This window comes from Canis lupus, chromosome 6 (genome assembly GCF_003254725.2).
Source record: "Canis lupus dingo isolate Sandy chromosome 6, ASM325472v2, whole genome shotgun sequence".
NCBI classification, from domain to species: Eukaryota; Metazoa; Chordata; class Mammalia; order Carnivora; family Canidae; genus Canis; species Canis lupus.
In genome coordinates this window covers 48737731-48750087 of record NC_064248.1, presented here as the reverse complement: position 1 = coordinate 48750087, position 12357 = coordinate 48737731, and the positions used below count along the sequence as shown (strand labels likewise).

General features: G+C 39.5%; 1 long non-coding RNA gene across 8 annotated transcripts in view; it reads left to right on the top strand.

Moving 5' to 3' along the window:
* The window catches only part of LOC112640772 (uncharacterized), a 152765-nt gene that overhangs the window by 129639 nt on the left and 10769 nt on the right, over window positions 1–12357 (top strand). For all 8 annotated transcript variants that reach the window (XR_007411404.1, XR_007411407.1, XR_007411411.1 and 5 more), the window contains 3 exons: window positions 702–861; window positions 2014–2109; window positions 10635–10690. This is a non-coding gene — a long non-coding RNA (uncharacterized LOC112640772). The remainder of the gene's footprint in view (window positions 1–701; window positions 862–2013; window positions 2110–10634; window positions 10691–12357) is intronic.

Below are 12357 nucleotides of genomic sequence, written 5' to 3'. Positions count from 1 at the left end.
CCTATGTACCCAACAAGCTCCATTTCATCCCATTTTGCAATTCTTCTTTTTCTTCAGTTTTATAGAATCCCAGAAATCCTCTTTTCGAGTTAAAATGCTGTCACTTAGTAGCATTAACTCTAATGTCAGTTTGAACTTCTTTTTTCCAGCACACTCTGCAGCGTGAAATCTTGAGAGTAACTGTAGAAAATGAATGATTGGTGTTCAGCCAAGCTTTGCCTGTGTCTTTCCACGACCAAAAACAATTAGGCGAAAAAGGAAAAATTCAATTGGCTATTGTTATCTGCCTGGTCCAAACAGCCTGTATGAATATTTTGAGAACTTTTTTTTGTACCTTGATGGTTGTGTTTTCATTATGTAGCTATAGCAAGAAGATTTCAGTGAGAAAGTTTCATCTTTTAAAAAAATAGCGATTTGAGAAACAAATGAGGTCAATGGGCTTCTTATTTTAGGAAGGGGGGTAGTAGGGACGATGGAGTAAGAGGAAGTCCTATGTCAGAGGGCTCTGTGCACACTTTCCTGACATACCTCAGCTATGTGTAAATGCAATCTGTTATTTTAACTATTCACAACAGTTGCGTTTTGTCCTTTCTCACATTAAATTATAAAACCAATAACTAAATACGGCAAATCTTTATTTTTCAGATTCCTCCCCCAACTCCCCCAGTCTCTAACAGGTTGCATTTCATTTTTTCCCAAAGACCTCAAAAGCTACCAGATTATTGTTAAAAAAAAATAAACACGTTTTGAGAGTCTACTGACCATCAGCCAGAGGGAAGGTTCTGAGTCATCCAAGTTCTCCAGCTGGCAAAGAAGTATGAAAAAGCTCCTGGCCAGATCTGTAGATGCTGGAGCATCCGGGTAAGTTGGGGAAGCACATTCATAGAACCCAGTGAAGAAATGAGATGGTAAACACAAGCAGTGCGTTTCTGTGCCTCAAGTCAAAGCTCCATATCCAAAGGATGTAAGAACTTAATTTTTTGAGGGGAAGTGGGTGGGGGGATGGGGGACTGACATTAAGGAGGGCAAGTGATGTAATGAGCACTGGGTGTTGTATGCAACTGATGAATCACTAAACTCTTATCTCTGAAACGAACAATATACTATATGTTAATTAAATTGAATTTAATAAAATAAAATTAAAATTTTTTTTCTTCCCCTCCTCTAGCTTATGTATTTAGATTTTGTATTGAAAAAAAAAAAAAAGATTTTGTATTGAAATGTTCCCTAGGGACGCCTGATGGCTCAGTGGTTGAGCATCTCCCTTCGACTCAGAGCCTGATTCCAGGATCGAGTCCCACAGTGGGCTCCCTGCAGGAAGGCTGTTTCTCCCCCTGCCTATGTCTCTGCCTCTCTCTCAGTGTGTCTCTCATGAATAAATAAATAAAATATTTAAAAAAAGAAATGCTCCCTAGATTCATAAAATATTTAAGGAATACAGAAAGAAGAAAGACTCAGGAATCAAAGGAAAGTCACCTAACAACTTCTATGGGGTGTGTACAGAAAAGCAGGCTCCCTCCAAAGCCCAGTGTTAAATTAACCAGCACTACTTTCTCACCATGTTCTGATTTTTTACTGAATGCAGTGAGTGCAGGAACCCTGAGCAGCAAACATTTATGGATTTCATCTGGGCAAGCACCTATCTTAAAGTTCTGATTTCTAACGGTGTCAGGCAGATTGCTTCAGTAAATTGTACAGTGAATTTTTGAAGTTAAAATTGCAACTTAGAGACACCTGAGTGGCTCAGCGGTCGAGCATCTGCCTTCTGCTCAGGGCTTGGATCCTGGGATCCAGAATCGAGTCCCACATCCACCTCCCTGCATGGAGCCTGCTTCTCCCTTGGCCTGTGTCTCTGCCTCTCTCTCTCTCTCTCTCTCTCTGTGTCTCTCATGAATAAATAAATAAAATCTTTTAAAAAATAAAATAAAATAAAATTGCAACTTAAATGTTTACATGTTTGTGGTTTGCCTGAATATTTTCAGAGGAAAAAAATTAATGCTACTTATTTTTCAGAAGAGGATGTGATTACAATACCAAAATCCACCAAATGTGAAAGAGTGAAGGAAAACTGTCAGGTGACAACCAATTCTTTTTATTCCAGAGATACAGGTAAGGAATATGAATATCTATATACATGAGAAACTAGAAACTGTGGTTGCCTTTGAGAAAAAGAATTGAGGGTCTAGCAGTCAGAGATACTTTGCATAGTTTGTAATATTGTAATATTTTAATTTCTTTCCTTGTACATATACAGCTTTTTTAAAAGAACAAGTGCTTACCAAGTGCAAATATTTTCACTGTTAAGTCTATTTCCATAATACTAAAAGTAAATGCCTGGTTAATAGATTCTGTGCGTTAGCCAGGATGTCCCTTGATTTTGCTTACGTGGTGACACTAGCTCATGTCTGTAAACTCTTTAAAACTCCCAAAGTGATTTTGCATACGTGACCTAATTTGTAAGATCACTTTGTTATTTATTACTACTTATTACTTAGCTCTTCTAGTTTTCTTCTCTTAATATGTGATTATTATATTGAACTGCAAAGTTTTTGTTCCCTTGTACCACACAAAGAAGATATGACGCTGTATTCTTCAGTAGTTTCTAATGAAGTTCTATGTGATACGTTAATACTTTCTTCCTTAAGTATTGGACCAAGCTATAACAGAATTATAAAGGTCAGGCTATCAGAACAGAGACCTTCAGGACACTCAGGTGTTTATTTTGAGAGCCATGTGGTGATCCATCACAATTCTGTTTGAAGTTACTTTTGTCTTATCCCACTGGGCCCAAGCCAGAGTGTTCAATAGGTGACTCTAAGGGTAAATTAAAATACTAATCAAAATTAAATGGAGGGTGTGAAAACAGAGTGGGACTATAGGGATGATGAAATTTGTCCTTCCCTGGGATGCCTAGGTAGCTCAGTGGTTGAGCATCTGCCTTTGGCTCAGGTCACCATCCCGCGGTCCTGGGATTGAGTCCTGCATTGGGCAGGGAACCTGCTTCTCCCTCTGCCCATGTCTCTGCCTCACTCTGTGTCTCTCATGAATAAATAAATACAATCTTTAAAAAAAAAATTGTTTTTCCCCAAACCCTTCTTTGCAGAGGGGTATCACTCCTTTTCATGCGTATAGATGACCAGATAAGGAAAAAAGCTATTCTCATTCCCTGTATTTGCTTTACTAGGTTTATAGATAGACCTCAGTCCTCCTTTTTCATTAATACTCATAGTTATTTGATTTAGCAGTATTGCTGAAATTGGTTCATCTGGCCATTTTGTATTGAAACAGGCTACATAGATGGTGACCTGCTGTGAGCTGCCTGACAACAGGCTCCCTGCAGGGAGCCTGCTTCTGTGTCTGCCCCTCTCTGTGTGTCTCTCATGAATAAATAAATAAAATCTTTTTAAAAAGGATTTATTTGTTTATTTGAGAGACACAGAGAGAGTATGGGGGGTGAAGCAAGAGACTCTTAAGCAGATTTTGCATGAGGGGCATTGTTGTGCCAACCTGATATCAGGACCTGAGCCCAAACCAAGAGTCAGTTACTCAACTAACTGAACCACCCAGGCACCCTATCAGAGCTCCTTTTTTTTTTTTTTAATTTAAGATTTGTATTTATTTATTTGAGAGAGAGAGACAGACAGAAAGTGAGTGGGGAGATGGGGACAGAGGGAGAAGGACAAGCAGACTCCATGCTGAGCTGCTGAGCAGGGAGCCAGACATGGGGCTCCATCCCAGGACCCTGAGATCATGGCTGGAGACAAAGGCAAATGCTTAACGGACTGAATCACCCAGGCGCTCCTCAGAGCTCCTTTTTATTTGCTAGATGATATGCCACCTCATTCATGAATTGTTGGACAAAACCAATAAGATCTTTAAAATCTATTTGGTTGAATTTTGTTTTTTAACATTTCCAAACTAGTTTTTAACCTCAGGAAAGAATCATCCTTATGCAGCTATTTAATACTTAATTGCCTACAGAATGTGACTATGTAATAGGGCAAGGCCGTGTTGCACAGTGGTTAAGGGTGAAGGCTTGGAGTCAAAGAGACCTAAATTCAAATTTTAGTTGTGCCCCTTACCACACATGGGACCTTGGGAAAGTTGACTTAATTTTTTTAACCATCACTTTTCTCATCTGTGAACTACATTTCACTGGAAGAATAATTCTTTTTTTTTTTTTTTAATGTATAAAGTGCATGGGCTTTATATTCTATTATAGCCCCGGCATTCAGTAATGATTCCTGTTATAGTTACTAAAATTTTTTTTATAGTTAACAATCACATAAAAATATGGAAAAAAAAATATGGCAAGTCCATAGAAGCTGACCACTTGCTATCTCCCACTCCTCCCCTTGCCCCTGCCCTGTAACCCACTTTACTCCAGCTAACCACTGTTCACTGCCCTGCACTTGGCTGCTCACCGATGACATTCACACTGTGACACTCAGGGACGAGTTTCCAGTCCTCCTGGAGCTGAGCCATCAGCAGCATTTGAAAGAGTTCGCCTTGCATTCCACTGACTGCTCTGCTCAGGGCTCAGTTCCCCGGCCCCTTCTCCATCCAGTATCACTCTTCTGATGACCTCATTCAGTCTTGGAACTGGAATATCATGCATAGGCTGCTGACCTCCCAAATATATCTGGTCCAGACCTCCCACCCGAACACCAGACTTGTATAATCAATTGCCTGCTTGACCTGTACCTGGCGATCTTAAATGCCATCTTGAACTTGGCATGTCTAAAATCAAACTCCCTTGGGTGCCTGGGTGGATCAGTTGGCTAAGCATCTGCCTTGGGTTCAGGTCATGAACCCAGGGTCCTGGGATGGAGCTCTGTGTTGTGGGGGATGGTGAGGGGGGTGTCTCTGCTCAGTGGGGAACCTACTTCTCCTTCCCTCTCTGCCTGCCCTCCTGCCTACTCGTGCTCTCTCTCTGTCAGATAAACAAAATCTTAACAAATAAATACATAAAACCGAACTCCCTGGTCTTTTCACAGATCTGTTGCTCTCACTGCCTTCCCCACTTCAGTAAATGACAACTTCATGATTTAGTTGCTCACCTAAAAGCTTTGCAGTCATCCTTGACTCCTCTCCCCCTTTCTCACACCCATATGCAAACCATCAAGAAATCCTACTGACCCCACTTTTGACATCTCTCCAGAATTAACAGCTTATCAAGACCATCTCCTCTGTGTCTTCGGCCTCCCTGACATTTCCCCTTGATTATTTTTGGAAACTCCTAACCAGTCTTCCTTCTACAGTTGCACCTCTAGACTCTTCTCAAAAAGTAGCCAACACAAGACTATAATGTTATCCATGTCCTGTCACTCTTCTCAAAACTCTTCAATGGCTTTCAGCCTCACATGGAGTAAAACCCAGGCTGGCCTGGCATGACCCAGCATAACCTCCTGTACCCTCTGCATTGTCCGCTCTGCTCCAGCCACACCACCCTCCTTGCTTGTCTTCCAACATGCTAGACACCCCCCACATCAGGGGTTTTGCCTTTGTTTCCCTCCCCAGAATGCTCTCCCATAGCTATCCATCCACTTATAGCCTCTCTTCTCCTCAAATCTCTGTTCAAGTGGACTTCGTTGGCGTGGTTATTCTGACCGAACTATTTAAATTTACAGTCTCCCTTTGCTGTGTACCTTTGGTCCCTTTTTGTTTAGTCTTCTTCATAGTACTTCCACCATCTGGTATATTATGCACTTTACTATTTATCTTTATTTCATTTCTCTCTTCTCCACATAAATGTAGTCCATAATGTCGGAAATTGTTGTATGACTTGTACACTGCCGTATCCCCATGCAGTGCCTGACATTCGGCAAGTACTGCTATATAGAGACTAAATCACTACTTAATAAATATTTGTTTGAGGGAATGCATGAACGCTTTTGAGAAAATGCATTTCCTGCCATATATGGTGTGAAAGCACATGGTGCAAGGAGTCAGAAATCCAAATTCTGGTTTTGACTGGGCTTCCTATAAATTGGGTCCCCCATATAGTTCTGCCTCTGACTCTTATTTTCTTAATCTTTACAACCTATCTTGCAGGATCAATTCCAGTCTTCAAAAACAAGGTTATTTCAGGGAGTGGGGTCCCATGTTTGCAGGAAGAAGGAATGTAATTTCTCTTTTACACACCACTCACTCTCAAGAGTTGATATCAACCTTACCTTAGGAAAACTAGGTTCCATTTAGAACAGATATTTTTTTTTAATTATCACTGAAATAAATTCCCAGTTAGGTGAACATCTTACCTAAGACATGGGAGGCAGTAATGAGACTCTAACAGAATTAGGGTCCACCATCTTTTTGTGTTTGATTTTGGGATGAGGGATGCATCCCAAAATTTTGTTTTGTGTTTGTGTTTGATGGGAGAGGGAGCATTATATGCCTTCTTTCTGTCCTTGCTTGCAGATTCAAGTTCAAGGTAAGGAACAAGAAATGAAACAGACTTTGCATTTTTATGTTTAGCCAAGCTTCTCTAGTTTGCATAGTCATAAATCAAATGGCAATCTTTGAGGTTTTAATATTCTGTGCCTTACCTTTGTCCCAATTAGGAAAAATGAATAGCTAGTGTTTAGAATTTTGTATTTGTAAATACATTGCAGTGTACAAACCAAGGGATTTTCTAGAGCTTTTAAATATTTTAAAAGTACATCTTGATCAGGTCCAGCATTTGCATCGTATAGTGAAGCCCACCTTGAAAAATATCACAAATAATTTGTGCAAGTAAGATTGGAAAAAAAGGAATGTTAAAAATACTATAGAAAACAAACTTCAGAAATGACTCTCCAGGGATACCTGGGTGACTCAGTCGGTTAAGCATCTGCCTTCAGCTCAGGTCATGATCCCAGGGTCCTGGGATAGAGCCCAGTCTGACTCCTTGCTTAGCTAGGAGGCTGCTTCTACCCTCTGCCTGCTGCTCCCCCTGCTTGTGCTCTCTTTCTGTCTCTCTGACAAATAAATAAGAGAAAAAAGAAGAAACAACAACAATAAAAAAGAAATGACTCTTCACACACAAATATTTCATACATTGAGATATTCTAAGTTCATGTTAAGAGGATTCTAGTTCTGGACCTTTTTTCCATACACTTCAGCTCTAAGGGGCATGTCCAAAATAAACTCTTCATTGGCCTGGATCATGTTGCTCTGTATGTGTCTCCTGAGCATGGGCCCTTGTCCTGCCTCCTACCCTTTTACCCTCCAGTTTGCAATCCCAATAAAGCTTCCTAGTACTTGTGCTCTTCCCCAGATTGTGTGTAAATTGCTGATTTAGATAGTGTGTATATACATGAGAGAGAATTTTTTTTTTTTCAACAAGGAGCTCTTATTAAAGTTTTCAGGCATGAAAGTCAGATAATCAGCTGTATGGTGGGGTAGGAGGGAGCCTGGCTAGGCCAGAGAGACCCACTGAATACTAAGAGAATATAAAAACCTTGAACTATAACCTAGACATGCGAGAAATAGTTGTTTAAATGAAGATGTTGCCATTTAATGTGTTGTTTGCAATATTTTTCATTCTGTTAGTAGGAGAATTGAATTGACCGGACAATAATGTTTTCATTGTTAACTTTGTAACACAACAATGGGAAGTATCTGACAGTTTGTAACACAACAATAAAGTAAGAAAACCCAAAAGCTGTCTTTCAAAGTTCGTTATTAGGCAACAATCTCCTCTTCAACTTTTCTCCCACCTCTCTGGAGCAATAACACAATAAGACCTTTTTATTTCATTGGTACTTATGAACTAATTTATATATTCTCTCCACCAATGCATGAGCCCTCAGCCAGCCTGGATTGGGTACCAAACCTATACATTCCCATTGTACTCTGTTCTTACCTCTAGCCTAGAACATACAATGCAGGTCTACAGTTCTTTATCTGCAGTTCTGAAAAGCAAAAGTTTATTTTCTGATTGGTGCCAAGTCTTATTTGGCAGCAAAATCTGACCTGAACTGACGTGAAACTATTTATAATGTTGTATTTTACTGCAGAAATGTTGTTGTATTTGTGTATGGGAGGCTGCCGTAGGCTCTATCAGGGATGTTACATATTGAATGTTATATATATATTTTTTATCCTTCTTTTTTTTATATATTCATGAAAAACACACACAGAGAGAGAGAGACAGAGACATAGACCAAGGGAGAAGCAGGCTCTTCACAGAGCAGATGCAGGACTCTATTTTTACCCTTCTAAAACTCCACAAAGAGTGTTGCTTCTGAAACACCTGTGGACAGTCTTTGGACAAAGACCAATGGGCCTGCATTGTTGCCTGCTTGCTAGTCTGTGTGCCTACCAGAGGGTGAGGCCTCGAGTCAACCTCAGGTCCTTGTACTGCCCAGTACTTAGTGTGACCCAACAAATATAAATAAGACAATGAATATTTGCTTTCAACTTAACATATTTAAATGTATTGACTTTCCTCTGTTTTTATTTTTCAAATGTTGCTACTTTGAGAAAGAAGAGTGAGAGTGCTGGGCACCTAGTTGGTAGAGCATGTGACTGTTGATCTCAGGGTTGTGAGTTTGAGCCCCACATTGGGCATAGAGGAAAAAAAAAAAAAAGAAAGAGTCAGGGCAAACAATCCTTTTTTTAAAAAAATTTCCTTTTTTAACTGAAAACACAAATATTTGGCCAGATTGAAAAATCCACAAGAGAACCAAAAATAATATCATGTTTCCTGGTTTTTAGATTTGTGTTTTCTTACCTAGATAAGACTAATATTATAAATGCCAGATAAATCAAAGGCCAAAAGAAACAAATTTCTTTAAAATGCTTTTGAAATCTTACTAGCTAAAAAGTGGAAAAAATATCATAATGAAGGCGACGATATAGTAAAATGTGCATTCTTGAACAATGCAAGTATGAATATGGATTGTTAGAGTATGTCCAGAAAGTCTTTTACAATATAATCAAGAAGGTTAAAGAGGTTACACTTACAGTAGAATAATAGGAGAATATTTAGTATATATTACCTAAGAAACATTTATGGTTTTGAGGCATATAAGTTCAGTTATTTATTTAGGAGATTCCAGCAGAGGATTTACTTTCTCTGAAAGCAGGCCAATTCTGTAAGGCCTGCTATGTTAAACTTTTTATATGGAAAGTTTTTAAAGCTTTCTTATGTTCAATCACCCTTTTTAAGCATTATAGCTCTTATTCCATTTTGTTTAAACATGTTTTATAAGTATATGACAAGGTAATTAAAAAATTTCTCATATGTAGTATGTTTTGTTGGTTTTGGATAACAATTCTATTACCATATTACAATGCATAGTAATTTTTGAAGACCCTGTCAAAACAGTGTTGACAATGCATAGTAACCTCCACATTGTATTAAATAAAGTTCATATAAGACACAAAAGCTACTGTATCTAGATGAAATATCAAGACTTTTAATATGGAAATTAGAGGCTTCCACAAACATTGGAAGGGTCAAGAGATTAAAGATCGGGGAAGCTGTGCCAATAATCTCAGTTTGCATTGCCAAGGAGGCTGGCTCTGAGAACTTTCTCGGGAGCTTCTTTCTCTCAACCTCCAGAAAGTTCTACCAGCTATAAAAGAGAACAGCACTGGGACGCCTGGGTGGCTCAGCGGTTGAGCATCTGCCTTCAACTCGGCATGATCCCGGTCCAGGGATCAAGTCCCGCATCAGGCTCCCTGTGAGGAGCCTGCTTCTCCCTCTGTCTGTGCTTCTGCTTCTCTCTCTGTCTCTCTCAGGACTAAATAAATAAAATCTTTAGAAAAAAAATAAGCTTGCAGCACTAAAACAGGTAATTCTCAAACAGCTACCACTAAGTCATCTCAATTGTGTATGGAACCAAAGAAGGTAACTTGTAGGAACTCATCCAGAAGCTGTTGTGAACTTCATGTCTACTGTCAGCCCACACATCTATCTGTCACTGCCCTGCTTGAAAAATAGCTTCTGCTCTTTCCCTTTCCGATGTCACATAAGTGCCTGTTCCAGGCAGACTCTGACCTGGAACCATCTGGGGAGGAGGATTCTGGGAACTATAGTTCTATTTTTCCTCTGAGATGCATGGATCATAAATGGGAAAGCAGTGATGCCAAGTTGACAACAGACAATCATGTTTGTTTCAGTGCTGATGACAACTAGATGATATTTTTCTTTTCTGTTTTTCCATTCTATTGGTATCTTTCAGTCCAACTCATTATGTTATTAGTTGACTGAGACCCAGAAACTTCCCAGTAGGCAAGTAAAGCAGAAGTACAATTGAATTCATCCTTGATATGCCATACTGTCCATTAAAAATTATTGCTAGTTGGTTCTTCATTCCAAATGTCTGATTCATACAAAGCTGAAGTAACTTGTTTAATATCACCATTGCCCTTAGAGTGCCAGCACACAAGTACTGTTATATAAATATTATAATTATTATATATCTATGATTCTGCCTCGCATTCATAATTTTATAAATTCTTGTTGGCTCAAAAGAGATATAATATTCTTTTTTGTGTCATCTAATTAACCCTCTCCTGATAATCAGTTTACTGAAGATGATGTCTTTTTATTTCATTTGATGCATTTTCACCAGATAGATGTTATTTATTTAACTATTTTTTAAAGATTTCATTTATAAAATAAATGAAAAACTCTATTCCAGGACCTTGGGATCATGATCTGAGTGGAAGGCAGACGCTCAACCTCTGAGCCACCCAGGTAGGTGCCCTATTTAACTATTTTTTATCTAGCTACAAGTTATTCATAATTATGTATAAAAACAACAGTTTTTGCAATCATCCTAAATGTACATTTATACGTCAAATGACACCAAAGTAGGCATCAATCAGCAGGGCAGTCCAGGAAAATTAATCTAGCAAGACTGAATAAAATGAGCTAGAAGGAAATAGGCCTAAGGCAGAGATATTGTGGCTATAATTCTAAAGAGGAGTTAATGAGGTCCTCAACTAGGGAAGAGATTGAAGAAATGGAAAGAAGGAACAACCACAGGCACCTGGGTGGCTCAGTGGTTGAGCAACTGCCTTTGCCTCAGGTCGTGACCTTGGGGTCCTGGGATCAAGTCCCACTTGGACTTCCCATGGGAAGCCTGCTTCTCTCTCTGCCCATGTCTCTGCCTCTCTCTCTGTGTCTCTCATGAATAAATAAATAAAATCTTTAAAAAAAAAAAAGAAGAAGAAGAAGGAACAACCTCAAGATGTCACAAGGAGGGAGGATTGAGAGGTTTTGGTAACTGGCTGAATGTAAGAAGCAAGAGAAACTATCAAAGATTATTCTTAGATATTGAAGATACGGAAGATAATGTGGGTGTGAGAGAAAGACATGCTGAGATGATAATGAGGAGTACAGCCAAGGCCAAGGGCAGCCTTTGGGGAGTACCTACTCTCGAAGACTGTGTAGGATGGTGATTCAAAAGGTAGGAGAATGGAAAGGCTGAAGAGAAGGAAAAGAACAGTCTCACAAAACCATAGGCAAGAATTCAAGGAGTTAGTGGACAGCAATAGTCAATGCTGCAGAAAAGGCTGGATTTTGGAACTAGGAAATCTTTTGTCACCTTTAAGGTCATGAGGTTCCATAGAGGAATGTGAACAGAAACTAAATGTAAAAGGGTTTAAAGAATGAGTCAGGGATAAGAAAATATGACAAAGTATTCTTTCGATGAGAATATATAATCGAGTTATGAGGAGACATGGGAGAAACCTAGATGCATATTTTAAGTGAAAGAGGCTAATTTGAAAGTACCACGTACTAAGTATATGGTCCCAACTGTCCGACATTCTGGGAAAGGCAAAATTACAGAGACAGGAAAAAGATCAGTGGTTGCCTCGGGTTAGAAGGGAGGCAGGGATGAATGGGCAAAGCCCAGAGGATTTTTAGGGCCGTGTATGGTACTGTAATGGTGGATACAGGTCATTATCACACATTTGTCAAAACCCATAAATCATACAGTGATCATAATGTAAACTATGGATTTGGGTGATAATGATGCATCCACGTACGTTCATCCATTGTAACAAATGTACCAGTACGGCCTGGATGTTGGTAGTGGGAGTTCTGCAAATATGTGAAAGTATATGGGAATGCTCTGTACTTTCTGCTCAATTTTGCTGTGAATCTAAAGCTGCTCTAAATATTACAGTTTATTTATTTAAAAAAAGAATATATAACCATTTTTCATTAATATAAACTTATGGAGGGATCCCCGGGTGGCGCAGCGGTTTGGCGCCTGCCTTTGGCCCAGGGCGCGATCCTGGAGACCCGGGATCGAATCCCACGTCGGGCTCCCGGTGCATGGAGCCTGCTTCTCCCTCTGCCTGTGTCTCTGCCTCTCTCTCTCTCTCTCTCTCTCTCTGTGACTATCATAAATA